Source organism: Camelus ferus, chromosome 22 (genome assembly GCF_009834535.1).
Source record: "Camelus ferus isolate YT-003-E chromosome 22, BCGSAC_Cfer_1.0, whole genome shotgun sequence".
NCBI classification, from domain to species: Eukaryota; Metazoa; Chordata; class Mammalia; order Artiodactyla; family Camelidae; genus Camelus; species Camelus ferus.
This window is the reverse complement of record NC_045717.1, coordinates 7,112,417-7,140,215: the sequence shown is the minus strand read 5'-3', so window position 1 is coordinate 7,140,215 and position 27,799 is coordinate 7,112,417. Positions and strand designations below refer to the sequence as shown.

General features: G+C 42.5%; 1 long non-coding RNA gene across 1 annotated transcript; it reads right to left on the bottom strand.

The window, feature by feature from the left end:
• Positions 1-246: 246 nt before the first annotated feature.
• On the bottom strand, positions 247-27,766 carry LOC116658984. The gene is made up of 3 exons (XR_004314232.1): positions 27,577-27,766; positions 14,236-14,361; positions 247-971 (listed from the first exon to the last, which is right to left on the bottom strand). It is a non-coding gene; the product is annotated as an uncharacterized LOC116658984 (long non-coding RNA).
• Between the last annotated feature and the right edge of the window lie 33 nt (positions 27,767-27,799).

The following is a 27,799-nucleotide window of genomic DNA, read 5'->3' as shown; positions in this document are numbered from 1 at the left end:
AGGGCTGGATTGCTTTTATAAAGAAAAAAATGGCTAATAAAATTGGCCTCAGCACCATTGCTCTGCAATTCTTATGAACAGTAAAGTGGTACTTACCGTCATTGATGTTAAAAGCTATTTCTAAATTATGGTGCCATTTATTATCTCTAGTGTCCAAAGTAAGTTTAAATGATGCTTATAATTCATGTTTTACCAAATTTCCTTTTCCCCCCGAGGATACCTCTGATTAACTTATGCACATTAAAGCGCTTTTTAAATTCTTCTTTTATTGCCATTATGCTCTGAAAATCTCAGCGATTCTCAAAAATGGGTAATAAACTTGAGATAAAATGCTGCAGTTTTAGATCAATGCTGACATATCACTGTGGTGATTTCTACAGAGCTAAAGTGATAATGCTTCATATTTACGGAATATATACTAGGTTATTACTACAGTATTACCATTTTGTTCTAAGATGAAATGAGTAATTTACCAATTTATTAAACAGTTACATTTAAGTATTGCTTAGGACATTACCACCCCAATCTGTTTACTTAGCTTGAAGAGTTACCATTAAGATACCCTGTTTATTTAGGTAAAATTTGTAATCATCATGCCTTCCATTAACCAACTTATTTTTCTGCAAGGCTAATTGTCTGGAAATGAGTTGCTTCTTATTTACTGTGCTACATTCTGCTTAGCTGGCTGAAAACGTCACCCCGGCAAGGAGTGCTAGGGAAATTAATAATACATACAGAGAACAGTTTTAATTAGTATAATACCAAATGTTAATAAAAGATTTATGACACCGTTAAAAAGTTCTAACAGAAGAGATCTTCACAGCTTCAGGCTCAATTTGTCAGGAGAGGACAACCATGGCTGCATCCTTTTGTGGGAGGCCAGATTTGGGTGATTCTCAGGAGCTTCTGGGGCTCCTGAGAGCACAGGCTGGAGGTGAGAGGCTCTGTGTCCAGAAGAGGTTTTCTGGGAGCTGTAAAGAGAGAGTTCACACCAAGGAAGGAGAATTTGGAACATGGACGTAGAATGCCGATTCTAACTAGAAAGATACCAAGTTTTCTGCAAAGTAGGAGAGGAACACAGCCCAACCTGAGGCCCCTCCTGAGATATTTCTAGGGGCACCACTGGTCTTTAGTCCCAGTGGAGAATAGGACTTTGAGAGGCTGAACTGCTGTTAGCTCAAAAGCTATGGGGAAAATGGATTGACACAGAACTGGGAAAAGGATGCATATTTACTGAATATCTATAATGTTCCATTTGCTTACACACATCTATCTTCATCTTCACAGCTGAGAGCTAGCACTGTCCTCATTTGGTGGGTCAGGAAGTGAAGCCCTGGGAAGGGTAAGGCCCTTGCCTGAGGTTGGGCAGCTAGTCAGTGGAGCAGAGTTTGAATCCAGGTCTGTGGAAACCTCACAGCACTGACCCCTGCAAGGCAGTACTGATGTGAGGAGAAAGCAAGCAACCCCATTATAGACCCGGACATTTTGTCCCGTGATGTCAGCCAAGTAGGCATCCGGACAAGTAGTTGTATGCTTCCATTTTCATATGGATGGGTTGGTGCATTCCCATCCCTCCACTTTCCTGCTTGCCCCAAAGGGGCAGCATTCTTTCTTCATGTGTCCATCTTCTCTCTTTGACATGAGCTCACCAGGGCAGGGCCATTTCTTTCCGTCTTTAGATCCTGGCACATAGGGGGCCCCTTTAAAAAGATTTAAGGGACCAAAGAAAAAGGAAGTGAAAAAGAAAGACAAATACGGCTCCCATTTGCAGTGTTCAGAAGAAATACTGACCCCAGCTGGATATATTTTGTTGGATTATAGGGAGCTATTCCCCTCCCCACCACCGAGCCCACACAACCCTGGCTGTAGTATAAGGGTTATTATTGTTGCCATCTTTTCTAGTCCCCAAGGGCCAGGATTTAGGAGCAGTGGGAATACTTTGTACGATGAACTGATTATTTCCTAGCATGTGTAATAAAAACTGACCAAGCCAGTAACTTTTTCAAATTTCTCTCCAGTTTGAGAAACTCCATATCATGAGACACTTGAGGGCCGATGACTCTTTTACCCTACTCTTGATTAAAGAGAAAAAAAGAAAACAACAACCAAAACAAACAAAAGTTCTTGGACAGAAGGTCTCCAGGATACGAGGCACAATGGCCTGGGCTGCTTCTAGGAAAGGACGTGTAATGCCTGAGACCAGGGCCACCTGTGAGGCCCACTGAACACCTTGCTCTCCTTGGCTGTTCCCTCTGAGAAGGAATTTTAATCCTTCAGCGGATGAACAGATAAGCAAATTGGTGTCTACAATGGAATAGTATTCAGCCATAAAAAAGGAAGTATCCATATGTACTACAGCTTGGATGAGCCTCAAAAATATTATGCTAAGTGAAAGAAACCAGGCACAAAAGGCCATATATTGTATGATTCCATTTATATGAAATGTCCAGAAAGGGCAAATCCATAGAGACAGAGGAGAGATTAATGGTCACTGGGGACAGAGGAAGGGGAGAATTAGGACTGATTACTTAATGGGTACAGGGAGTTTTTCTGCAGTGATGAAGAAGTTCTGGAACTAGAGATCTGGTGGTTGCACAACATTGTGAATACACAAAATGCCATGGAATTGTGTGTGTTAAAACAGTTAATTATACGCTATGTGAATTTCACCTCAGTTTTTTTAAAAAAAGGCATTTAAGGATACTAGCATAATTGTCCAAAACTACACTGTACCTGGGTGTTCACTGCAGTGGACATAAGAAGGAAAAATTGGAAATAGCCATCTGTCTATCGTTTAGAGACTGGTCACATAAAGTAAAACCAAACCATTCATACTGCGGCATAAAAGACAACCATCAAAAAGAATGGGGGAAATTGATAGATAATGACATGGACAGATGTCCACGATGCATTATTGAGTGAAACAATTCACTTGCAAAGTCATATATATGTTCTATCTCTTCAAAAAACATATATACAGGTGTGCCCCAGTCTATCATAGGACAAGAAATGTAACCAACAGACATCAACCAAAATACGGGCTGAGGAAAGAATGCTGTAAGGAGTGGAGGCTTTTGCTTTTTACTGTATCCCGTTGTCATTTGCGAAAATTTTAAGGTTTTTTGAAAATAAATGAGTATGTTTTGAATTAAGTCAAAAATTTTAATAATGCTTAAGATGTAGAAGAGGAGTGACAGGGAGAAAGAAAGTGACCCATAGTCCTGCCACCAATTTAGTTTACAAGGCTCAATGTTTTGTTTTGTTTTGTTTCTTAAACACGTTGGACACCACGATTAAAAACAACAACACTAAAAATCTCTGTCAGACAACAAAAGATGAAACTTTAGACTAAGCAGGGCCTCCTTAACCTGCTCTGTGTTTCTTCTGATGCCCAGCACCAGGCCTTGAAGATGGTAGGAACTCACTAAGTTCTCAGCCCCTACTTTCTTAAAGGTTTCAAAACTCACTGCGTTTTCCTACAGTTTTCAGTATCCAGCACAGAGACGTTGAACCTAAAACGTTTATGAGACAAAATGGCTGTTCAATGTGCAAAAAAGCAACTCTAGAGGACAAATGCCCAAGGAAGCCTTTTGATCTCCGTCACTGGGATGCTTCAGAAGGTGTTTTTACCCTGAATGATTTGGATACTTCTCTCAACCTTTCACTTTGCTTTGTTTAGCTCTGCAGACTGGTTTGAGTTCAGAAGGGGTATCAGTTACTTCAACTAAATATTCCTTCAAACGCATAATGCCAGCTTGGGAGGTTGGTTTGTTTGTTTCTCAATGGCTTTTCTCAAACACAGCCAACATTTAAATTTCTGCTGTTTTATCCCTTTTCAAAAGGTGGCATTCTTAGAAGCTGTAAGAATGGAATCAAAGTGATGAGTGGACCTCAGTGTGTGTGTGTTTCTGCATGTGTGGGTGTGATTTTCTGTGTGTGCGTGAGTGTATGTGCTCTCTGTGTCAAATTTTCAAGGCAGAAGACAGAGCTAATTTTTCTCTTTTATTTTCAGTGGGTTATTTTCTGTGGGTTTTAAATAATTGATAAGGAGGTCCCTTTCCATAATTAAAATGGATGTCCCGACATGTCAACACTGATAGCTCTTCCAGTAATGAGTGAATTTAGACATACGTTAAGTATAGGCTATATTTACGCCCCCCTGGACAGGCTGAAGTGCAGCATGTGTGGGTAAGGACTTGGGGGCTGGCGGGAGACACAGGCCAGTTTCAACAGAGATGATAAGAGATCAGAAAAGACAGAAGCCTGGGCAATTACCAGGATAAAAGCCCCTGCCTGGCCCCAAGATGCGTCTCGGACACATAAGTGAGCCTGGCGCAGAAAGGCAACATCAGGCAAGAAGTTTGAAGACGTACTTGGTGCCATTTGGAATCTGTTGAGGATTTTTTGTTTGTTTTTGGGGTTTTGTTTTGTTTTGTTTTTTGTCTTTTCTTCCAACCCTAATGCCCTCCCAGTCTTTCACCTTCTTAGTGACATCTCCCAATTGCATCTCCTGGATGAAAACCTACTATCAAAACCTTCCCCAGCAAGGGGAGAAGGGTCATCGGAACACTTCCAGGGGTGGTTACCTTCTTATAAACATCAAAGACAGTTCATTCACCTTTGGGCTCAACAAACTCTTCCTCATCACCCACCATGGGCCCTACTCTGTGGCTGGTGCTAGGGACACTACAATAAAAGGCTCCTTGTCCTGGAGGAACTCCCATAGAGGGTTGGACAGATGGATGTCTACCAGCGGGGAGGCAGGTACAGGGCTTGGGCGCAGAGGAATGTGGGTGAGGAATGGTCCACCTCAGCTCTACCTGCAGACTGTGCAGGTGGGGCTGGGGTCGGGAGTCCTCCCTGTAGAGAAGTCACCCCAAGAATGGGGAGAGGGACAGGCGCTGGGGTAGGAGGGCAGCATGTGTGAGGGAGAGATGGACGGCAGAGCAGCCGTGTGGATGAGGACCCACTCCCTGGGGGCTGAATTCCTTGTCTAGGAGCTCAGCCATCATCCTGTGTGTGAAGCCGAGGCACTGGAAGGCTTGCTGCAAGCCTGTGAGTGCTGAGGGTGTAATTTTAGGGAAATTCCCCTGGTGGCCACTGAGGAGGAGGGTCTGGAAGTGAGACTGGAAGCAGGACTTAAGATTCAGGCTGTAAAAGTGGGGTTCCAGAAGGGAGAAGGGGGATGGCACTGTGCTCTAGAAACCTCGTCCAAAGTGAGGAGGGAGAAGAGAGTTGTGGTGGGCCTGAGTGAGAGACCAGGGGGCTGAAACAGCTGTGTGCAGCCCAGAATGCTCGTCACTCCGACAGGGAGGCAGGGCTGAGAATGGGAGCTGGCAAGTTCAAGTCCCACTGCTCCCCGACTGGTAGCTCTGTGAGCTGGGGTAATTTGGGCACAATGATACCTGCTTTGCTCATATCTACCCACCACATCAGCTGCTCAATAAATAGCGGGGTTGATGATTAGCTGAGGGTGGAATGGGCTGTTCCGCAAATAGACTTGCAGGGGAGCCCGCCCAGAGGTGCACTGACAAGCAGTCCTGGTGCAGGAGCTGAGTGCGGATGGGGCCGTGGAGAGCTCGTCACCGAGCCCTGCTGAGTGAGGAGACCTTTGAACAAGGGGAAGAGAGAGCCACAGACTGGTGTGGGTGCGTTCACTTCCCAGCAGACTCTTGTCAAGAAAAAAAAAAAAAAAAAAAAAGGGCAACAGAGTGTCGGTTCTGGCAGAAATACCCGAGACCACAGATGCATGTGCCCGCCCGCCCGCCCCGCTGTTCCCTCTGTCTGTCTCCCTCTGGCCTCCTTCATACGGTCTTGGCTTTGATACCACCAGCTGACTCCAGAGAGGCGACAGGCAACTGGGAGCAGATCGCCACCAGGGAAGAAGCCATTGGATAACTCTGGAAAAGGGGGCCCATTCTGGAAAGATAGCAAGTTCTCACCTCCCAAGAACAAACAGGGATAATGCTGATCCAAACTTAAAAAAGAAAAAAAAAAAAAAACCTTTAAAGCAGCCTTGCTGACATGTTAAAGATGCATATCTATTTGATTCACTTAAATGCGCTCAATGTTCAAAGGTCCTTAGAAAGATTTTTTCCAATTAAAAAAATTTAATCAAATTCCAGGATCCAATATTTCCTTTAAGGGAAAAAACCAAAGACTTTCTTGCTTCCCCACAAAAAGTGGGGAATAGCGGGGCTTGTGGAAGGATGACCCACGACCTCTGCAGGTACCCTGGAGAGCACAGAAAGGCTGTTATTATGGGCAGTTACTCACTGAGAAGTCAGTTGACCAACACTCAGAAACAGAGGATTTGAGTGAGTGGGGGACTACAGCATTTTGTTCTAACTTAACAGTTAGAAAAGGGGAAATCTTCATGCCTGCACCTCCTAAGCTGTGTGTAATGCATGGCCTCCTTGCAAAATACCACACAAGAAATCTGGCAGAGCCTCCTGGAAGCCCCAGTCCCCAGGCTGCTCCTGTCCTCCCTTGGCCCTGTGTACAGGCTCCCCCAGCACAGGCACCACTGCCTCAGCCGGCAGCGGCCACGTCCCGAGTCTCCCTTCCATAAGGCAGAGCCGACTGTGTTAACCATAAACTTAGCTCTCGGAGCAGCCAAGCCAGAGGATGCTCTTATGACTTAGAACCCTGCACTTCTGTCCCTTGTGTTAGTGCTGACGTGGATGCTGCCACCTGTGTGAGCTTATCCGTACCCATCCATGGCGGCTGACCCTTTCACGTGACTGTGGTTGTGGGCGCAGGGAGGTGACTACCTGGGGGAGTAGATATGGCATGGAGACTCCAACAACTCTGTGACAGCATCCTTCTCCTTGGGGTCCACACCTGTGCCTCTCAGCCTTTGGGCTTTTTCCCCAGACATGGGAGCTCGTGCTCTGTTGCCTGTGCTCCACGGAGAGAGGTATTGCTTATTGCCCTCAACCAATGATGGGCAAGGAGCTGGCGGATTAGTACCCCCGCTGCCCGGCCCTAGGTGAAGAGGTGTATTCTCCCATCTCCTAGACAATGAACTCCAGCTGCCCACAGTGGGAACTAGCTTGAAAACACACCTTTTATTGGCCGCCTTCTTTTCCCGTCTCTCTTACCTACTCTCATGCCATTGCCTCCTAGGATCACTGCCAAATAACTACTCCCACCGCAGCCCTTGTCTCAGTGTCTGCTTTTGGGGAAGCCTGAACAGAGCAAGGTGGGGTTAGCTACACAGAGCCCTGTGAAATTGCCAGCTCTAACCGGAGCAAGTTCATATGGTTTAACTAATAATTCTTGGTGCCTCAGCTCTATCTTCTGAGATGCCAAAACAACACATCTGGTCTCTGTTACCTCAAGCATATCCATGTCTGTGAAGCTACAGGCTGTGGGCAACAACAGTTTGATGGGTTTTTTTCATGTGTGTTTTCCTGTCCTGATGCATGTCTCAGGCTTGTCATGTTTAATGATGACCTGATATTCCATTGTTCTGTTCTATCCACTTGCAGGAGCAGCTTTGTGGGTGTGTAATCTGTGTGGTCGCACCGGGCCCCGAGTTTGGAAGAGGCCTGCACTTGGTTTAATGCTCTGCTGTTGCCACCAAGGTAATTCATTGCAGCACCACTTAAAAAAGCAACCCATTTTAAACAACCTAAATGAATATCAACAGGAGACATTCAATAGCATACAGAATAATTACGCCATGGAATACTATGCAACCATTTAAAAAACAGACCAAAGCATAAAGGTACCTCACAAGACTGCAAAGAGAAAAAAAAAGGAACAGAATGGTGTTCACAGTAACTTACATTTCTATTTAAAAAAAAAAGATGAGAGATAGGCTAAATACTGTAAACTCATGCACAGATCAGCTCTGGATGGAAGGATGGAGGAAATGGCTTCAAGACTGCGGTGGGGAGGGGAGTTGGAGGCTGGGAGATAAGAATGGAGAATGACAGACTTTTCACCACTGCGCTCCTTCTTGGTGTTTGAATTTTCTTTTTTTTCTTCCCCTGTGTGTATTTTTTAAAAATCAGTTCCAAAATTTAATACTTTAAAATGTTTTTTTTTAAGGGAATAAATAGAAAGAAAGAGGGAGGGAGGGAGGGAGGGAGGGAGGAAGGAAGGAAGAAGCAAGCTAGCTAATACGATGCCAAGCCAGCCAAGCAGCCCTTCTGCTCCGACTCAAGCTTCTGGTCTGGAGTAACCAGAGCTACAGAAAAGCCTGCAGCTCATTTCTGCATTGCCCTGATGTCAACTTCCTCATATTTCCCTGGGGCTGCCATTGCAAGGTCCCAAGTAACAGTTCTTTTGAAATCCGGAGCAAAATAAAACCTCTTTATTTCTCTTGATGAATTTGTACATTTTCTGTTTTGAAAATAGGAATATATAACTGACTGTATCTCCCTTTTTTTTTCCCCCTTTGGCTGCCAGGAAGCTCAGAGACAAATTTTAAGCTCAGTTATATGTTTTCCACATGAGCTGTAGGTTAAATTCTTTTCTTTCCTCTGGGCTTGACTTTCTACTTCTATTGCATTTTCTTTGTCTCTGATTCTCTATTTATATTTTAATTTATGATTGATTTTAATGTATATGGGCTAAAAGAATAATTTGAATTTTTCAACTGAGGTTTTTCTCTTCCTGTAATTCCTTGTACCCTGCCTTCCCCCCAACTCTTCCCTTCATTCAGTTAATAAGACCAGGTGGCATCCTCGCCTCAGGGAAGGGATGTCACAGTAGGAGGATGAAGAAAAATCTTTTGAGTTTCAAAGTCCAGGCTCTGTGGGACTATGAGCCTGAGCAGTACGTCTGGGAGAGGAGGTAAGAAGTCACACAGAGCAAAGCTGGCTGAAGCTTCTCAGGCTGGAGAAGGGAGCAAAATGAAGTTGCGAGTAAGGGGACAGCAGAAAATCCAGATTTCTGGGAGAAGTCTGTCCCAGGGAAGCCTGTGCCCTGCTTCCCGTTCAAAGTACTGTGGCACAAATGGCTGTGTAGTAGACAGATGGGCCTGAGGCCACCTTCCAGAGTGTCCTGCACCCCAGGCAGCAGAGGAGCTATGTAAGATGACTCCCATATGCCACAGGAGGAGGGGTGTCTGGATGAGCTCAGAGGGATATCCAGAGGGGCCTTGTGGTCAAGAATGATACTATGACAGCATCCTTCATGGGCCCAAGACCAAAGTTAGATAATGGTCATCACCCCAGATGCAGCATGCTAGGACAGTGGCTGAGGACAAGTGTCTGGCTTGCCCTGATGCTCCGTAGCCTCCCCAAATTGAGAGCAACCCATTGAAATCAAGACTTGATTGAGATGAACTTCCTGCCCTTTGGCAAAATGGTACCCATAAAAGAAACTGACTTGCTGTGGAGCGAAACAGTTAAATGTATCTTATAAACCTGAGTTTGCAAAATGTCACACTCTAAGCCCCTCAATGAAATGCAAAGGAGAATCAAACGAAGAAAGCAGCAAAGAGCCTTATCCTAAAATTAATCCTTTCCAGACTCTTCTCTAAGAGAAAGCCCAGGACAGAGGCCTGGCAGGGCCCCTCTGATAAGGACAGAATTTTCATGCTCAGGACACAGCTAGATCCAGCTCCCACATTTTGACAGGCCAGGAAGCGATGTGACTCACTTCCTATGTCTTCCTCCGTAAAAAATGTTTTCAGAATAAACTGAAGCTGCCACTGAGCACGGTTAATGGCCTGGAAGCTTCCCAGGTGCTTCAGGAAAGAAGCGGCCTTTTAACCATGGTTTTTGGCCACCATAACTAAAGTCAGCCTTAAATGCTATTTGGAATAACAAATGAATGCTTGTCTGACACTGAAAGCCTTTGCTAACTGCACTCCCATGCTTTATCATTTCACTGATGGAGTCTGCTTTTGTCATCTGGAGCAAGTTGCCTTGGCAGTCTGACTGTTAGTTTACCTGTCTTTCAAATGAACATAAGAATAATTTCTTCGTAGGGGACTGATACTGAGCAGATGTTCACAAAACCCCTTAAGATCGCCGGCACAGGGCCCTCCGTAGGATTGAGGTTGTTGTTGTACAATACTTTTTCTTCCAGTTTTGATTAAAAATGATCCATATGGGTTTATGTCCACGAATGCGTAGACGCTAAAGGGACGTGCGCACCAGAACCACCTCCATGCAGATCGGAATACAAGGAGGGCGTCCTCCAGCCAGTCTCCCTAACAGCAAGCTTGCACAAACAAAATGATTGGAGGATAAAAATCTCTTTAAAAAAAAAAAAATCGCGATGTTCCTGACCTTTAGATGCCGCACATTCGTGGTGAAAGGACGTTAACATAGAGCCTTACTTGGCCTTGTGGTAGACTCTGGTGCCCTCTGCTGTCATCTGAGAGATGAACATTTCTTCAGGGAGCCATCAAGGTCGGCCACAAGGAAGGCAAACCAGCTACTCAAGTTTCCACCTGAACTGGGCTCTGTTTTGAGCTACCTGGGTTGGAAGCTAGGTGTCCCCCATGGAGCCCGGGGTGTCCTGTCACACTCACTGTTCATCCCATAGATGACACTGAGATGTCTTGCAACAAAAAAGCAAACTCACTGAACACAAGGATTCCCAGGGATTGAAACAGCGCCAAAGTGTTTTGGAAAGCTCAGTGAGAGGCTAACGCGGGCCGGGTTTGATGCAGCCCCGAGACGTTGTGTTCTGAGGGTTGCTTATTCATTTTGAAATTTGTTTTAATTTTATTTGGGTCCATCAAGCAAGAAAAGGGCTTGAATTTGGCCTGAAGTGTGGCATTCTTCATTGGACGTGCCCCCTCTGTCTGAGCCTGTCTGTAACACCTGGGAATGGCCCAAAGATGGAGTGCTCATTTACTCTGTAAGTGAGAAGGATATTTGCCCATTAATTTCAACTCCAGTGCTCCAAGCCCCATGTAAGTCTCAGTTAATATCATCTCACTTTAGATGACACTCAGAGGAGCTGGAAGACAATTTGTGGGGGGAAAGGAATAAGAGTTAGCGCACATTTAACCAGAATGTTAATATTTACTCGTTGCCGCACTTGGTATCTGGGAGGCTACACAGTCACTAAGTGGGGATTACATCTTCAATTAAGTAGCGGTAGCAGGGGAGTTGGTGATGTTTCACAGAGGGAAACTGCCGAAATCAAACTTTAAGGAGAATAATTTTTTTAAAAGCTACAAAAAAAATTGAAATAAAAGCCCGAGGGGAAAAAATAGAGGGAACATTTCTGTTTAGGGAATCCTAATATTTTGGCTGAACACATTATGCAAAATTAAATACTATTTTAAACCAAGGAGATATAATATCTAATTAAGTTTTTGTGGTTGATGGGCTTAGAGAGGGCTGTGAATGTTGTATCCATTGAACTGAAAGAAGTAGAAAAATTAAATAACACTGCTTTACGGTTGAGTTTCACCCAGACATACAAGCAGTCTTCCATAGCCTGCTTTTACTCGGCCCGCTTCCTAGGCCTCACTGAAGGCATGAAAGAGAAATGAGAATGTGCACGATGAGCTCATTAAGCCTTCTAATGACCCCAAGGAGCAGGAATCAAGAGTTGTTAGCCTCATTTCCAAGCTGTGACCAGAGGCTGAGGGGCCATGGGACTCTCACAGGGTCATCTCATGAGTCCAGGGGTGGAGAACAAACAGAACCACCATCTTCCAAATGCATCTGGAACTTCTTCTGCCCCAGAATGCTCTTTGCTCTACAGTAAGAAGAATATCAAACTTTGGGATGTGAAGCTTTCTGTTACTGAGCAGAATTACCAGGAAGCACTACGACTTTAAGGCTACTTGAAGTTTTAGGAGAATGTCCATGTAAGGTGTGGCGAAACCAGACACAGAAGGTTAGTTTTAAAAGAGATGTTGATTTCTAATTGTTACATGAAGGCATTTTCAAGTCACTGAATAAAATAATTTTTAAAGATAGGAAATAAAAAGATTACTATGTGAGTTTTGGTAGGCAATTTTTAAAAACTTAACTTGAATAGTAGGCTTTCTTAAACTGAGTAAAATCAAAATAGCTGCAAATATAATCCAGACAGAGACAATACTAACAGGGCAAAGACTGAGTATTTCTATCGTATATCATTAGTTTTTCCTTTAAATTTACCATCACAGAGGTACAATAAAAGAATTAACTCACCACTTTAAAAAGTTTAAACTTTGGTAATATTTTGTCTATAGTTCCTGAGATAAATTAAGCAGGGTCACATTTAATATTTAGGGGGAAAAAGAACTCTCAGGACATCTTCATACTGAGGTAAAAGAAATTTGGTCAGCAGGCTATTCTAGAAAGTAGGATATTCAGATAATAATTTGGCAATAAGGAAGCAGTTTAAATAATTGAAAATGAGGAATTGAGCTGGGAGAAGTCGCTCTTCGGTGGTCGTTTTTGTTTCAATTGCCACAAGCGAGAAGTAGGTGTTAAAAATAGATCACCAGGGCAGGGCAAGTGTCTCTGACAGGCACTTGCAGGCAGGATTCTAGAAATTACAATCATTTAACAAATTGCACCATTAAAAGTCATAATAGGTCTAAAAGCCATTCTAAAAAGAACTTACTAAGTAATTTGATCTACATAATCATCTTGTTAAATTCATTTGATATCATGAGACAGTTAGTGAAATATGCATAGTCCATTATATTAAAGAGAAAAGCACCCTGCGATGGGTATCTGATGTGCACTTTGCAATCAGAGCTATTAGTTGTCTATAAAACTCCTAGACATGATTTGATTTGATTTGATTACTGTTATATCATTTTACTTTGTAACATATAGGGGTGGAGATTACAGGTCTGCTATTGCTTACTAGGAAATATTTAACGAAGGATGTTTTATTTATTAGCATAAAGAGACACAGTGGATTATTGGGTGATTAAAGTGATGATGTGGCTGCCGTACTTGTCAAAAATATCGCTCTAATTCAATAACAAGGCGACAGTCAGTCTCTGAGTTGATCTATGCCTGAGCAAACTGACTCTGAAAGCAGGACATGGCCCGCTTAAAAGGATCTTGGTAAATTTCTGCAATTGCACATTATCAGAAACAAACAGCAACAACAGCAAACCCACAGAATGATTTCTCAATTGAAAGTTTGCTTTTTCTCTGCCAGGAGCCCCTGCATCTTATCTTTTGCGTTCCTAACGTGCCAAATCAATAACAGAGAGTGAGATTTAATGTTACTAATCTACGTGGGAAATACAATATTTTTTATAAGAAGTAAATTGAGAAGAGAATCAATGAAGAGAGCAAAGGAGCTAGCATTTCTTGAGTGGCTGCTGTGTGCCGGGCTCTGTGCTAAGTATTTCACGAGTAATAGGCAAGCTATCTCATTTAATCCTGTGGGAAGCTGCAAGTGAATGCATAAATAAATTTATTTTTAAATTTTGAATTGCACATATATTTACTACTTTGTCCTTTGTTATCCTTTGGTTTAATGTCATTCAAGCCCTACGAGTAATTTGTGTCATCAGAACGACTTCATACCATGTTGGGAGGGAAAAGTTATTAATATCACTTGTCAATGAAGATGTTTACTGCCATGAATGTCCATATTTTATTCTCAACTCTTGCTCAGAGAATACTTGGTCAGAATTTTACTCTGCATCTAGTTAAGCATAAAATAGATCCTTCCTGAAATACCAGCTCTTTGCTAATCGCTGCAAATTTAAAGAAGTCTTCAAAGATAAACTCCATCATGTAAATCGGTTTGTTCTTTAATATTTGCTAACTGTATTTATATGCGTTTCAGGACAAAGCTAGTGCTGTTTCAAGTTAACTATTAAAGATTCTGATTTATTTTAGGTTACAAGCCAAGAAATGGTAGAGACTTTCAATTATTTTAATATGTCAGTGAGCTAAAACTGATCTGGTACATCATAAATGTTTACTGGGCTTTAGGAGCAGTTTAGTTTCACAGCGCCCTCTGCTGTTACTACATAAGTTTTTCACTCTTCTAACTCGCTAAGAGAGCAGAACCCAGCGAGGAGAGGAATCTACTCCTCAGGGAAGGGTCATCGCAAGACAGAGGCAGATCCTCAGGCTTTCAGAACTTGAATACTGACAGTGAACCTAGCTCAGGACACTGATGTTCGCTGACCAAACCCCCAGGAATTCTCTTTCTATCCCTGTCCTCTCCCCCAACCCCCAAGGCTCCTATCCTCCAGCCGCCTCCAGACAACAACTAATGGGCATTATACAATTTGCACCTCCAGAACAGACCTCTTGTCTTATCACTCCCAGTCCAAACATGACTTACCCCAGGTCTTCTCATCTCTATTTGTGGACCATTAGTCATGCAGCCCTCAAACCTAGGAGTTGTCTGTGATTTCTCTCTCCTCTCACCTGGCACACAGTAAGACTTCATAAATATCTGCTGGATTAACTGGACAAAGAAGCAGAATTTCAGTGAATTAATTCATAGAAAAGCATCTGTGAAAACAGGAATAAGATCAACACATTATTTCCAGACAGGCAGCCCTACATGGAGAGAGGCCAGCGCCGTTTATACATCCCTGGCCATCCCTATCCAGGCAGGATAGAATCCCTTTTGATTCCCATCAGGCGGCGCAGAGAACAAAGGGTCTGGCTTTAGGCTTCTAAGTTATGAGCACATTCCTTCCTCACTCTCTGAGACTGTGCACTGCTTCTAGTTACTTGGAGTATAACTGGATTGCTGCTAAACCCGCCAATCTGTAAACAAGCCATCTCATGTGCTTCTTGTCCCCAGAAAGCTCATCTGCAACATTGTGTGTGGAAGCTTACTCTTGTCACTGGCTGAGAATAACTTTTTCCTTGTTCTAGGAGACCCTTATGTGGCTCCTTCAACCACTGATCTTTATTGGTCAAACTTTACTAACCAAAATGTGGCATTCTTGCAGGTCAAAGTAATTTCTAAATTATCTTGGTTAGTTTGATTTAAACTAATGCCCTTTGATTTAATACTTATAATACACAATTTGATAACATACATAATTCAAAATATCAACATTAGGCTAATCCCACAACCCAGAGATAAATTCTGTTAGCATTTTGATGTATTTTTTAATAGTGTATTTTTTAGACAAGTTTTAGTTTTACAGCAAAGTTGAGTGAGATACAGAGATTTCCCATATATGCCCTGCCCCTACATACCACAGCCTCCCTCATCATCATGCCCACTGTGGGGCATTTCTTACAATTGATGGGCCTATACCAACCCATCATCACCCACAGTCTGCAGTTGACATATGGTTCCCTCTTGAGTGTTACACATTCTGTAAGTTTGGACAACTGTATAAAGTCAAGTATCTACCATTATAGTGTCACATACAGAATGATTCCACTACCCTAAAAGCCCTCTGTGCTCTATCTGGTCATCCCTCCCTGCTCCCCAACACTTAGCAGCCACTGATCTTTTCTCATTGACATATTTTTTAGTCTCTTTTCTGTGTATATGTGTGTATGTATATACACATACATATGTGTATATACAGATATAAAATTGGGCACATACTATATATATAATTTTATTTTCTGCTTTGTTTTCTCCTTAAACTTTAAAAACTTCATGTTATGGAAAGTCTCAAACATACAAAAGAGGTAAAGGGGAAACTATAATGAATCTCCATGTGCCCAGCACCTGGCTTCAGTAATTATCAACAGTTTGACAATTGTGTTTCATCTATCTCCCTCAACTGCTTTTATTTATTTATTTATTTTTTGCTGAAGTATCTTCAACACATTCAAGCATCATGTCATTTCATCCATAATACTGAAATATGTATGCATATAGACTGCCTTTTTCATTTAACATGACATCTTGAATACTTCCCATATCATTCACTATGGTTTGAAACATTGTTTTGAACAACTGCCAAATACTGTCATTGTTTATATACATTACAAACCTTCCAGTGCATCTCTGATTATTTTCTTAGGATACAGCTCTAGAATTAATTACAGGATCAAAGGATAAGAATTTTAAAGACACGAGAAATACTATAATGATTAATCAATTTATATTCCAATCACTGGAATATGAAAGGGTTTGTTTCCTTGAACCCACACTAACTCTGGGTATTACCAATCATATGGGTCAAGATTCCATTGCAGATAACAGAATCCACTCTAGCTGGAAACAGATTTATTACCAGTTATTATAAAATCACTAGAAGATTTGGAAAGCTATTGAGCTCCCAGAAATGAATTCAGAACCACACTACAGAACTGGCTCACCGAGGGAGCCAGCCACCTCTGTCATACTGGGAAGCTGGGAATAAGAAATTCATCATCACAATTGCAGGTTCTAGGCTCACAGTGCCTTTGTCCTGATTTTCACTGTCAAAATGAATGCCTCTAAACACCTGTAAAACGAATTGGACCTTGGTCTTCTACTACAAATGCCATAGAAACTCTAAATGCCTCTAGGACTGCGCTTGCTGGCAAAAACAGTAGAATTATGGCTTGTGCCACAGAATATTGCTACTGTCATAACTTCACATGGGCACACTGCTCAACAAAAGGTAGGTCATCTGAAAAATTCTAGCTGTAAGGGAGTCTGGGAAATGTAGTGTTTTGCTTTCCAGCTTTTAGCAGGCAGCAAGACATAATACAAAGTGGTTGGAATGGAGCTAAATGAGCCAATCTGCACTGTCTGCTACAATCCACCCTTTTGGCAATGCAGCATCCATATATAGTCTTCTGTCAATAAATCTTGCAAACAAAAATAACAGCCAAAACCAACATACTTTCTTAATGGACTCATACCTCATACAAACAAAAATGAGCTTATCCTAGAAAGGAGGCGCAAATCTCACTACATGCATCTCTAAGTGATATTCATTCCTCTTCCAGTATAATCACCTATTGATGCCTTGAAACCTATGTGCTAACTAATAAAACTTACTACAATGCTGTATTAAGTATCTTAACTTACTCTATATAATACAGGAGGTGAGAGAGGACGAAAAAAAAAAAGAAACAGTATTATGTATAAAACTTGTAATCATGGATCTCATTTCTTCGATTAGTCATAAGGTATTCAACACCAGTCAATGGTCAAAGATGCTGTTTACAGTTGGTTTATTTGATTCAGAATCCAAACAAGGCCCACATGTTTGGTTGTTTGGTCTCATAAGTCTCTTTTATCCAACATAGCCTCCACCTTTCTTTTTCATGCTTTGATTTGTTAGAGAAACCAAATTATTTTTAAAGTGTAGAATGTTTCATGTTTTGGATTTGGTTGATTGTGTTCTCTTGATATCATCTAACTTGTTCCACTATTCCCTATTATTTCCTGAAAGCTGGTGGTTATTCTCAAGACCTGATTAGATTCAGGTTCCATTTGTCTGTTGGCAGTGGAGCTCACAGGCACCTTTGTGTGCTTCCTGTTGCATCACACTGTGATGCATATACTGTCTATTACCTACTTTCGGAGAGTCTAAGATTGAGCATTGGGTTCAAGTGATGTGGCCTTGGTCCCCGCGTTATAAAGAGTCTCACCAATACTCCACCTAATGAGTGTCCCTTGTGATTATGATCTGGATCTATTATTTCATTAGGGATCAAAATAGATGATTTTTCTAATTCTACCAAACAGTTAGCTACCCATGAATCACTGTAGGTCTGCACCTCTGGCTATCTCTTTCGCTAAGCAGAACAAATGACCAGGTACTTCTGTAGTAATTCTATATGTAATACCAGACATCATTGTTTGTTGTTCCTCAATTAAAACTGCCAAATTTAGCAAATAAAAATACCGGACATCCAGTTAAATTTGAATTGCAGAAATAATAAATAATTTTAAATATAAGTGTGTTTGAAATGCTAAAAGATAAACTGAGACATATGGAAAATTTTAAGAGTGTTTTTGAGCAAAAATCAATTTGAATCGGGCAACATCCGCTCTAGCACATAGAAAGGAGCTCCAAGGAGCTGTACAAAATGAAACACTTTTATAGACAGAAGGGAGCAGGAACAAAGAAGTTATATCAGGCAAAAGAGTGGGTTGGTTATTGCAAGGTTACTTTCCTTTAGGGGATGGCAGGGGTCTATCAGGCAGATTACCCAACTAGTGCTGATCAGACAATTCCTGATTGACTGGTTTGAGATTCCATTTCTGGGAAAGCTGAAACTATAACGAAGTCTAGTCTTGGTTTGGTGACATGGGGCTTAGCATAAGCAACTCCACTGTTGTCTTGTTTTTCAGAGAAATTTTCAGAGGCAGGGGCAGGTTAGGGTTAGCTGGGACAGAGAGAAGTCTGGAAGGGGACAGTGAGAGGATCAGAAAGAAGTCATTAGCCAAGGACCACAAAGGGGACCCAGTGAAGACAGCTTCCTACGGAAGGTTTTGTGTCTAATTGTTGGACTAAAGTCGTTGTGGGTCCACAGGGCTAGATGTTGGGAATAAAAAATGAATGTGAAGCAGAAGAGAGAAGGGACAAACTGGAAGCCATGAAGACATACTAGAACTCACATCTGTTTTTCAGAGCCTCCACCCTTGATGCCATGAGTGACATGCAGAAGAAGCTGCACATGCACCTCGCTCAGGACCCAGAACTGAAGGAGAAGATGCAAAGAGCCAAGGAACCAGCCAATGAGGGACAACATAAGCCAACAGCAGCAGCACCTGGAACCCTCTACTCATCTTTAGGCCTTGATGGCGACTGTTTCACTCTCATCGTCCAAACCTCATGCACATTTTTCTTATGGCTGCCCTTAACATAAGAGTTAAGGGAAGGGAATTCCAAGTAACATAGTTCCAGTTAACCAGGTTAGCACCCTACAAAACCACCACAGTTCACCTCATGTCTATTAACCATAGTTATCTTCTAAATAAAGGCAGCAGTAGAATCATACCTCTGGCTAACATGTGGCCACTATCCCCCATACAATAAAAACATGCTAACCCTCTATCAAAAAGAAAGTATGAAAGCCCGTCTTTTGGATTATTAGCTAAGTCACACTCTATCTTTGACACCCTGTAATTTTAATACTGAGCTATTGAGTTGTGGTAGTTTTTCATTACATTTTATCATAGGTCATGGGAGAACTAAGATGCTTCCCAGGGGAATGACTGCATTCCAGACGTAGTCCTCCTGACTCCATTGTGTACTAGCAACCCAATTTCCCTTTGATAGTCAAGATCAATCGCCCTAGCCAGTACAGAAACTGTTTTTGCCTGAGGAGACTTCAGTGGCCGGGCACAAGCCTCAGTTTCCAGTTTAATGGAATCATTGCTATGTCCCCTGGTGGAAGCATTCCTTCCTTAGGAACTAAGACCTCTAGACCAACAAAACCCAAAGATAAGGGAATGGGAAGCAAAAATTGTATTAGGGATCACTAGGGGTAGAAATGGGAGTGGCTTTTCTCGTGATTACCATTCCATTTCACTCCTAGATTTCCATGGATCCTGGCTATATACTAACCCTTGATTTCGCACATTTACTGCAACATGGAGGACATTACTCCAGCCCAAAAAGATGTTGCCATCTGGCTGAGAATGTAACTGAATCTTCACAAGGCCACTATACCATTCCATGAGGCCAGATGACAGGAAACAAGGGACCAGTGGGTTCCATGGGCGTGGATTTATCACCACACTTCATTTGCTGTAATGTAAGTCACTTGGTCTTGTAAGTTCATTGGTTGATGCATTATGGAATGCTATGACAGTTAAAAGTCTATTAATTCCATGGAGGTTGGTTTTGGCAGAAGCAAGTGGGCAGGGAAAGCAAATCTACATACAAAGTTAAGTATATAATCTAGTGAGAACAAAGTGCTATCCCTTCCAATACAGAAGAGACCCACTGAAAACAAGATAAACTTACTTCTAACACCACATGACTGGCTCATCCCCCTGGGGAATGGGGCCACATCAGAAGCTCATTGCGGGTCTTTGCTGTTGGCAGGTTGGGCTGTGGAAATCCGTGTTGCTAAGCCCATGCATAACCTGTCTCTGCCACTTTGGCCTTTTTTTTTTCCCATGAGCTTTTTGGCCAGGGATAGGGGTCACTGGAGAAAGAGGCTGACTGATGGTAGCAGAACAGCTCACCTTGCCTGTATGATAATTAAGATTCTTCTTTGCTTAGGTTACTCTTTGCTAAGCATTCACTTAAAATACTAAAATCTTCATATCCTGTGCCCTTCAGAGAGGTCTGTCCACAAACCTATTCCCCAGACCTCCTTGGCACTAATTTTCTAATAATTCTCCCTCCAAATCCCTGACCATCCAGCCAGACAATTATCCATGAATCACTGTAGATCTGTGCCTCTGGCCGTATCTTTTCCAGGCAGAATGAACAACCAATCAGGTACATTGCTCAGAGTTCTGCCTGCTGAGAGGATGTCCCTTCTCCATGGTCTTTCAGGGACATAAATGAGTATACCAGTTATCTATCGCTATATAACTAACCACTCCAAAACTTAGTGGCCTTAAATAACAACAATCACTTATCTTGCTCATGAATTGGTTCTTTGGGCCAGGCTCAATAGAGATGGCTCGTCTCTATTCCATGTTGGAATAGCCTGTTAAGAAACCTGACTGGGTCCTGGAGGATGGACTTTCAGTTTGGCTCATTCAGTGACGGGTGAACTGGTGCTGGCTGTTGGCTGAAGCATAGCCAGGACTGTGGGCCAGGTCTTTGTTCTTCTCCAGGTAGGTCCCCCCACAGGCTGCCTGAGCTTTCTTCATAGTATAGTGGCAAGGTTCCAAGAGTGAGAACCCCAAGACCCTTGGGAGTCACATGACATCACTTCTGCCTTAACTCTACTGGACAAGGTGTAGGTTCAAGGGGAGGGTACACCGACTCTACTTCTTGTTGGGGGAGTGTCAAGGTTATAGAAGAACTGATGGGGCAAGAGATATGACTGTGGCCTTCTTCAGAAATACAGCCTGCCATAATGCAGGTTGAGAGAGAGGAGCAATGAAGTGAGAGTAGGGACCCTAGGCATCTGGGCCCCTTGCCTAAGAAACTTATTGTCTCTTCTGGATTTACCTGGACCTGATCTCATATACCACTTCCACCTGCAGGTGAAGTGCTGCTGTGCATGCCTAACTTTATGACTGGATGAATGGGACAACACTCAGTCTATGATGGGCAGAACAGGTTACATGGTAACTTGATGACTCACAGTCAAGTGTTTAGTTGCCACTAGTGCCCTTTAGCAAACCATTCTCAAAGGAGAGTAGCTTTCTGTAGAGGATGACATAACTTTGGTCCAAAATCCTAAATGTCTGAGCAGAGAATCATCTATGGGGGCTTGCCGAAGTCTCCACATAGATCCCTATGTTCCACAGACACTTCAAGCACCAGGGGATCTTCTGGGTCATGTGAGTCATATGACCCAAATGGTGGAGCAGCATCATAGACTTTCTCTTGTTCCTACTAAAAGCTGGTAGCCTTTTGGGTTACTCAGTAAATATGTTGGAACAGCATGGCCAAATGAGATATATGTTGCCTCCCAAGTCTAAAGAGGCTCACTAAGCATTGTGCTTCTTTCTTGGTAGTAGAAGGGAACAGATATAGAAACTCATCCTTTCTCTTGGAAGGGAAATCTTGAGATATCTCAGACCACTGGACCCCTAGAAATTTTACCAAGGTTGCAGACCCTTGAAATTTGTGGGATTTGTTTCCTACGCTGTGGTATGCAAGTGTCTCTCCAAATATCTAGAGTAGTTGCTACTTCCTGCTCACCAGGTCCAATCAGCACGATATCATCAATGGAACAAACCAGCTTAATATCCTGTGGAAAGGCAATCAAGGTCCTTCCAGACTAGATCATGACAGAGGTTCTGAAGATTGATATAGCCCTGAGGGAGGACACTGAAGGTGCCTTGCCAGCTAAAACGAACTGTGTCTGATGGTCTTAATTAACAGATATAGGCAGGGAAGGCATTCTCCAGGTCAACAGCTTAACAGCAGGTCCTAGGGATGTGTTGATTGACTCCAGATATTAAACTGTATCTGGAAGAGCCGTGCAATAGAAGTCATTACTGAATAAGTTTATGATAATCCACTGCCCTTCTCCAAGATTCATTTGTCTTCCGCACAAGCCAAAGAGGCAAGTTGAAGGGGGAATAGGGTAGGAATTACCACCACTTCATCTTCTTCCAAGTCCTTGATAATGGCATTAACCTCTGCAATCTCTCCAGGAACATGGTATTGCCTTTGGTTTACTATTTTCATAGGTAACCATAAATAGAGGCAGTTATGGTGACTTCCATTTGGCCTTTTCTCTCATCATAGCCCTCATTCCACAGGTCAGGGAAACATTGTGGGGATTCTGCTAGCTTATGAATATATCTCTGCCAATTACACATTCTGAAAGAAGAAAATGACAACCTCAGGTTGGCCAATTACTAATTCAGGACATGGTGGGAGTCCTCCACGGTGAGGTTTAAAAGTACCCTCATCCAGAGGGCAAACCATGTGGAAAATTGGGTCTAGGTCTTAGTAGTAACATAACTACTAAGGAATTCAGAGGAGCCTGAATTTGTAGCCTCTGCAAGTCTCTTAGCCATGAGAGGGAAGAAACAGGTCCCAGAGAGCTGGTGTGGCGATACCTAAGGAGAACTTGTTTGACTTCATTGAAATTCCAGCTTCCTCTGAACCTGTGGGCCTGCAGGAGTGGTCCAATGCCCGTTGCTAGAATCCCTCTGCCTGAAGATTACATTTGTTCCAGCTAAGGTTGGATGACTTTCAAGATGATACTTGCCCTCCCCAAGATCTGTTCCCACCTCCCCTATTGGATATTAGACCAGTAACTAAAGTCAAGTCATAGCATGGCCTGAACCTGCTAGGAAAGAAGAGAGATTATTCCCTGAAGAAGAGTACAGGGCCTAGAATCTGAGGGAAAATACCCACTGACAGTGGATTTTAAGGAATGAGAGGTGAATATAAAGTCTGATGATAAGGAGGATCTTTTCATAGTTCAGGATTCAGAACCTTAGCAAGGGTTCCTAGATCAGCTCTAGCTGGGATGGCTGCTGAAAGCTTGGGAAAAAATGATAGTGTACAGAATTAAAGGTAGGTGTGCTAGAAGGATGTTGGGAAGTGCTGAGGAAGAGATTACAAAGCTCATTATGTAAGACCCAAGAATTCACCAGATGATCAGGGGAAAGAGAGCCCAGAGGTTCTTCCTTTCATTAAGTGATACTGAATGTCTTAGTGAAGGAGCAATTTTCATCACTGAGAAGCTCAGTATTGGCTGTTATCTGGGGCCAGGAGGTGCTACCAAAGGCAAGGTGGGTGAAATTAACTTAATGGGTAGTAAGTCTGGAGTACCATTGTGGTAAAGGAACGACACCAATGAGAAGTTTCTGTCAAGCCCTATGGGTAAACCACAATGCAGACCCCTAGAGTGCTGGAGCAAGGGCATGATGTCTGCAGTAGAGAACCACTTCTGGAGTGTTACTGTGTCCTGGTAAAGACTGAGTATCCAACCATGGGGCCAAGTCACTGTCAGATGCACTAAATCATAAGGCTGGGGAGACTCAGCAACACTCCACTATACAATGGAAGTAATATACTCAGGGTTGAGCTGAAGCAGCTCCAAAGGGCATAAGCAAGCTGTATGAACAGGTGGCCCAGACCCTACATTACCTACTTCCATTGCACAAATGCTTATACCTATGGCCTCACTGGTAGGTTCCTTAAAACCAGCTGATTAAAAGAGAAACCCTGGGCTGCAAGCTGGGAATGGATGAGATGGGCCACTCTGAGGTGGTCCTAAAAGACAATGGGGAGGATTAATCTTCCCAATGGGCAGACCTTTGGATGGTGCCCTTAGTCATTCACTTTGCATGGACAGCAAACTGGTCTCACATAAAGAAATAGACAGAATCCTGGACAGTGACAAATGGCGAGTTGGCCAGGGACTAGAAGAAATGGGATTGAAAGATCATAGATAAGGAGGTCTGATAAGGGGAACAGGCACTTGATAGACCTATGGAGTAGACGCTAAATGTGCAGATATATGTCATTTCTGTTTTTGGGGGGTGGGTGGGTAATTAGGTTTATTTATTTATTTTTTAATGGAGGTACTGGGGATTTAACCCAGGACCTCATGTATGCTAAGCGTGTGCTCTACCACTGAGCTATACCCCACCCCTTCCCAGATCTTTGAATCACACATTGATGCTCACCAGAGAGCATCCACTGCAGAAGACGAACTAAACAACCTATGAACAGGATGACCCATTCAGGAGATGTCAGCCAGCTTCTGCCCCTACTCCAGTGCTCATGTAGTGGCTCATGAATGGAGAAATCATGGTGGCACAGATGGATACCAATAGCATAGGCTTGCTCTCACTAAGGCTGATGCGGTAGTGTCACCACCAAATGTCCAGTTTGTCAGCAGCAAAAATCAATGTTGAGGGTCAGTTAAAACTCTTAGGTGAATGGAGGACTTTATAAAGGAAGAATCAGGCTGACGATACCTGAACTTAACATCACAAAAAGTGAAGCAATCAGACAATCTGTGTTCATGTACAACAGGAAACATTCAAGCCTCCTATGAAGTATTCTTGCCAAGAAAGTGAACACATCCTGGTGAAGACTCTACATCATAGCTGCAGACAACAGAACTTTCTGCAATGATGGAAATGTTTTTGTGTGCTACCTAATACTATATCCAATACTAGAGCCATTAGTCAATAGCCACATGGGTATTGAGCACTTAACTAATGAGACTGAGGACCTGACTTTTAAATTTTAGTTAATGTTAATTATTTGAAATTTAAGTAGCCACATGTAGTTAGTGGCAACTACATTTGACAGAGCAGCTGCAGATCTACTAATTTACAGAAAAAACAGGGAGTAAAGGAATAGGAATAGGGGTAAATGGTAACACATCTCAGTGTATAATGTGTAGACCTTGTTTGGATCCTTAATTAAGCAAACCAAAGGTAAGAGATAATTGGGTAAATCTGAACTGGATAATTCATGATATTAGGAATTATTTAAAATTTTGATATGTATCATAATGATATGTTTAAGCTTTACAAAATTATCTCTCAAAGATTCATACTGAAGTATAGATAGGTGAAAATATACATATGTGGGATTTACTTTAAAAGAATCCAGCAGAGGTGGAGAGCAAAAGGTGGTAAGAGGGTATATATAAAATAAGATTAGCTGTAGCAACGTACTAACTGTTGAAGCTGGGTGATGGGTATGTGGGTGTTCATCATAATAGTCTTTCTATTTTTGTGCATGTTTGAAAATTTCCATTACAGAATGTGTTAACACATGAAGAGATAAATAAAACCTGGAATTTTAAAAATAGTGTATATTTCATCCTGTGGAATATTATGCAACTCTTAAAAAGAATGCAATGGGCCTCTATACATTAGATATCACAGAACGATAAGGATATGTACAAAGATACTATAGCAGTCTGCTTGGGTTGCCATAACAACATATCACAAACTGGGTGGCTTAAACAACAGAAATTTCTCAGTTTTGGAGGCTGGGAAATCTAAGATGAAAGTGCCAGCCAATTCAACTCCTAGTGAGAGCTTTTTTCTGGCTTGCAGATGGCTGCCTTCATCCCATGTCCTTACAAAGAGGAGAGAGAGAAAGCTTTGGTGTCCCTTGCTTTTCTTATAAGGGTACCAATCCTATCAGATTAGGGCCCATCCTTAAGACCTCATTTAACCTTTATCACCTTTTCACAAGTTCTATCTCCAAACAATCACATTGAGGTTTAGGTTTTGGAGGAACACATATGAATTGGGGGGGAACACAAATATTCAGTCCAAAACACTTACTAAAGCATTATGTCTTACAGTAAAGTTATGAAGAAGATTTTTGCATTTATCTATGGAGAAATGAATAGTTAAATTATAACATATCCATATTATGTACTCGTTTGGACAAATGTCCAAGATGTATTTTTGAATATAAAAAGCAAGTTGAACAATATATGAATCACATACATTAAAAAAAAATACCAAAAAAATCCCAACTCTATGATCTGCCCCCATTCCACATATATGTATGTATAGCCTGGAAGGATAATCATACAACTAGGGAATAGGAATGGGGATATGGAAAGAGGGGCATTTTACTTTTTCACTTGTATAGGCCTAAATATTATTAATTTATTTTAAAGGTAATGCATATTCATTACATTTGTGTATCTGAAAAATGCAAAGTCTTTTTTTTTCTTTTAACCACTTAATTCCATGAGATCATATATGGACTAGGTACATAAAATACTAAAACAGCAAATGTATTTACATAACATGAGCTATGGCTTCCAATGGTACAGGCTCTGTACAGAGCTGCATTGTCTAGAAATTACAGAGTAGTTACAACTTTTATTTGCATGAGCTCAAAGAACATTAACCCTTTCTCCACTATCCTATAGCTTCTCTCTTGAACTTTTGCCATTCTAAATCCCTAAATCCTCCTTAGCCACAGTCCTCTCCTTCCTTTTATCAGCCTTTCTCAGTTCCATTACACAGATATCCCTCCAAGGCTCAGTTTTCTTCTCTAGTAATTGGGCACACTCTCCATTTTGAAAGATCCAAGAATCAGGCTGGTGAAGACTCTTCAGATGGGGGCAGGGAGAAGTGGGGAACAGCTAAGACCATAAACTGTTCTCATTGATTTCTCCAAATTTAGAATTTTAATTCTATTAAGCAATAATTGGTTCATGTGAACCACAGTTTATCTTCCCAAATAGACTGTTTTTGGAGAAAAGTGGGTAGGGCATCGCATGCCACTATTTTTGTTCTTTACAGTACTTCTTAACTTTGACTTGTTGATGTAAAAAAGATAACTAGGGAGCTCCTCAGCACGAGTTCCCAGAAGCTGCAGTTGGCGGCGGGGCGGGGAGGGAGGGGTCTTCAGTTAAAGTGTAGCTTGTTTAAGATGCTCATTTCCGGGCTCACTCCCAGAGTCTTAAGTAAGGTTTATGCATTTCTTACAAGTTATATGCGTTCTTTACAGGTCAGAACATCCTTAGGAATGTTACAGATTAAGGACTGCAGTGCCTCAGACACTGGACCCTCACATAAATCTCCGAGCCCTTTTACATGCATGTTAGTAAGATTTAGACTTGGAGCTAGAGAACCCTGCCTAAAATCACTTCATCTGTTTGGGCACCTTACTTTCTCTCACACCGTTTCCTTGTCTGCAAAGTGGGAATAGTCACATCTGCCTCACAGGACGTTATGTGGCGACAGAGAGTGGATACACAGCTCTTTTAAAACCTGGGAGAAATCACCCAGGTTTGGTTCATGCCCTGCTTATATGGAAGAGGCCCATTCAGTCCCGTTTTGGCCCCAAAATGACATAATGAAGGATTTCAACTTCGGAGATGTTTCTTCAGAAAGGACAGAGCTATAAAAACACAGCTGAATAAGTCTGGCCAGCAGCTACATCTTTTCTCCTCAACAAACGGAAATCCCTAGTCCACTCTGGCTCCTCAAGCTTTAACTTTGGGAAAATAATGAACTCTGCGCCCAGGCCTTCAGGCAAGTCAGAAAACCTGAAGTGGTTATGCTTGTTTCGAGGTCCGCGAGGCAGAGGATGGAGAAAGGTGAACAGAGCTGCTCTCTGGCTCACTTAACAATCGGCTCGCCCTCCACAGCTAAAAAGCTAAGAGTTACCGTCGCCATTTTGCAGGGTGGGCTGAGCAGGCTCCTGGCGCGAGGCCCGGACGCCAAAGCAGGAGAAGACGTGGACGGCTTGGAAGGGGGAGGAACGCGCGCTACCCTGGGGCAGCACGCGTGCGCACGGCGGCGGCGGCGGGTGGGTGGGGCTAAGGTACGAGTGCGCGTGCTCGGTGGGAGCACATGAAGTACCTGGAGGAGGTGGGGGGCGAAGTAGAAA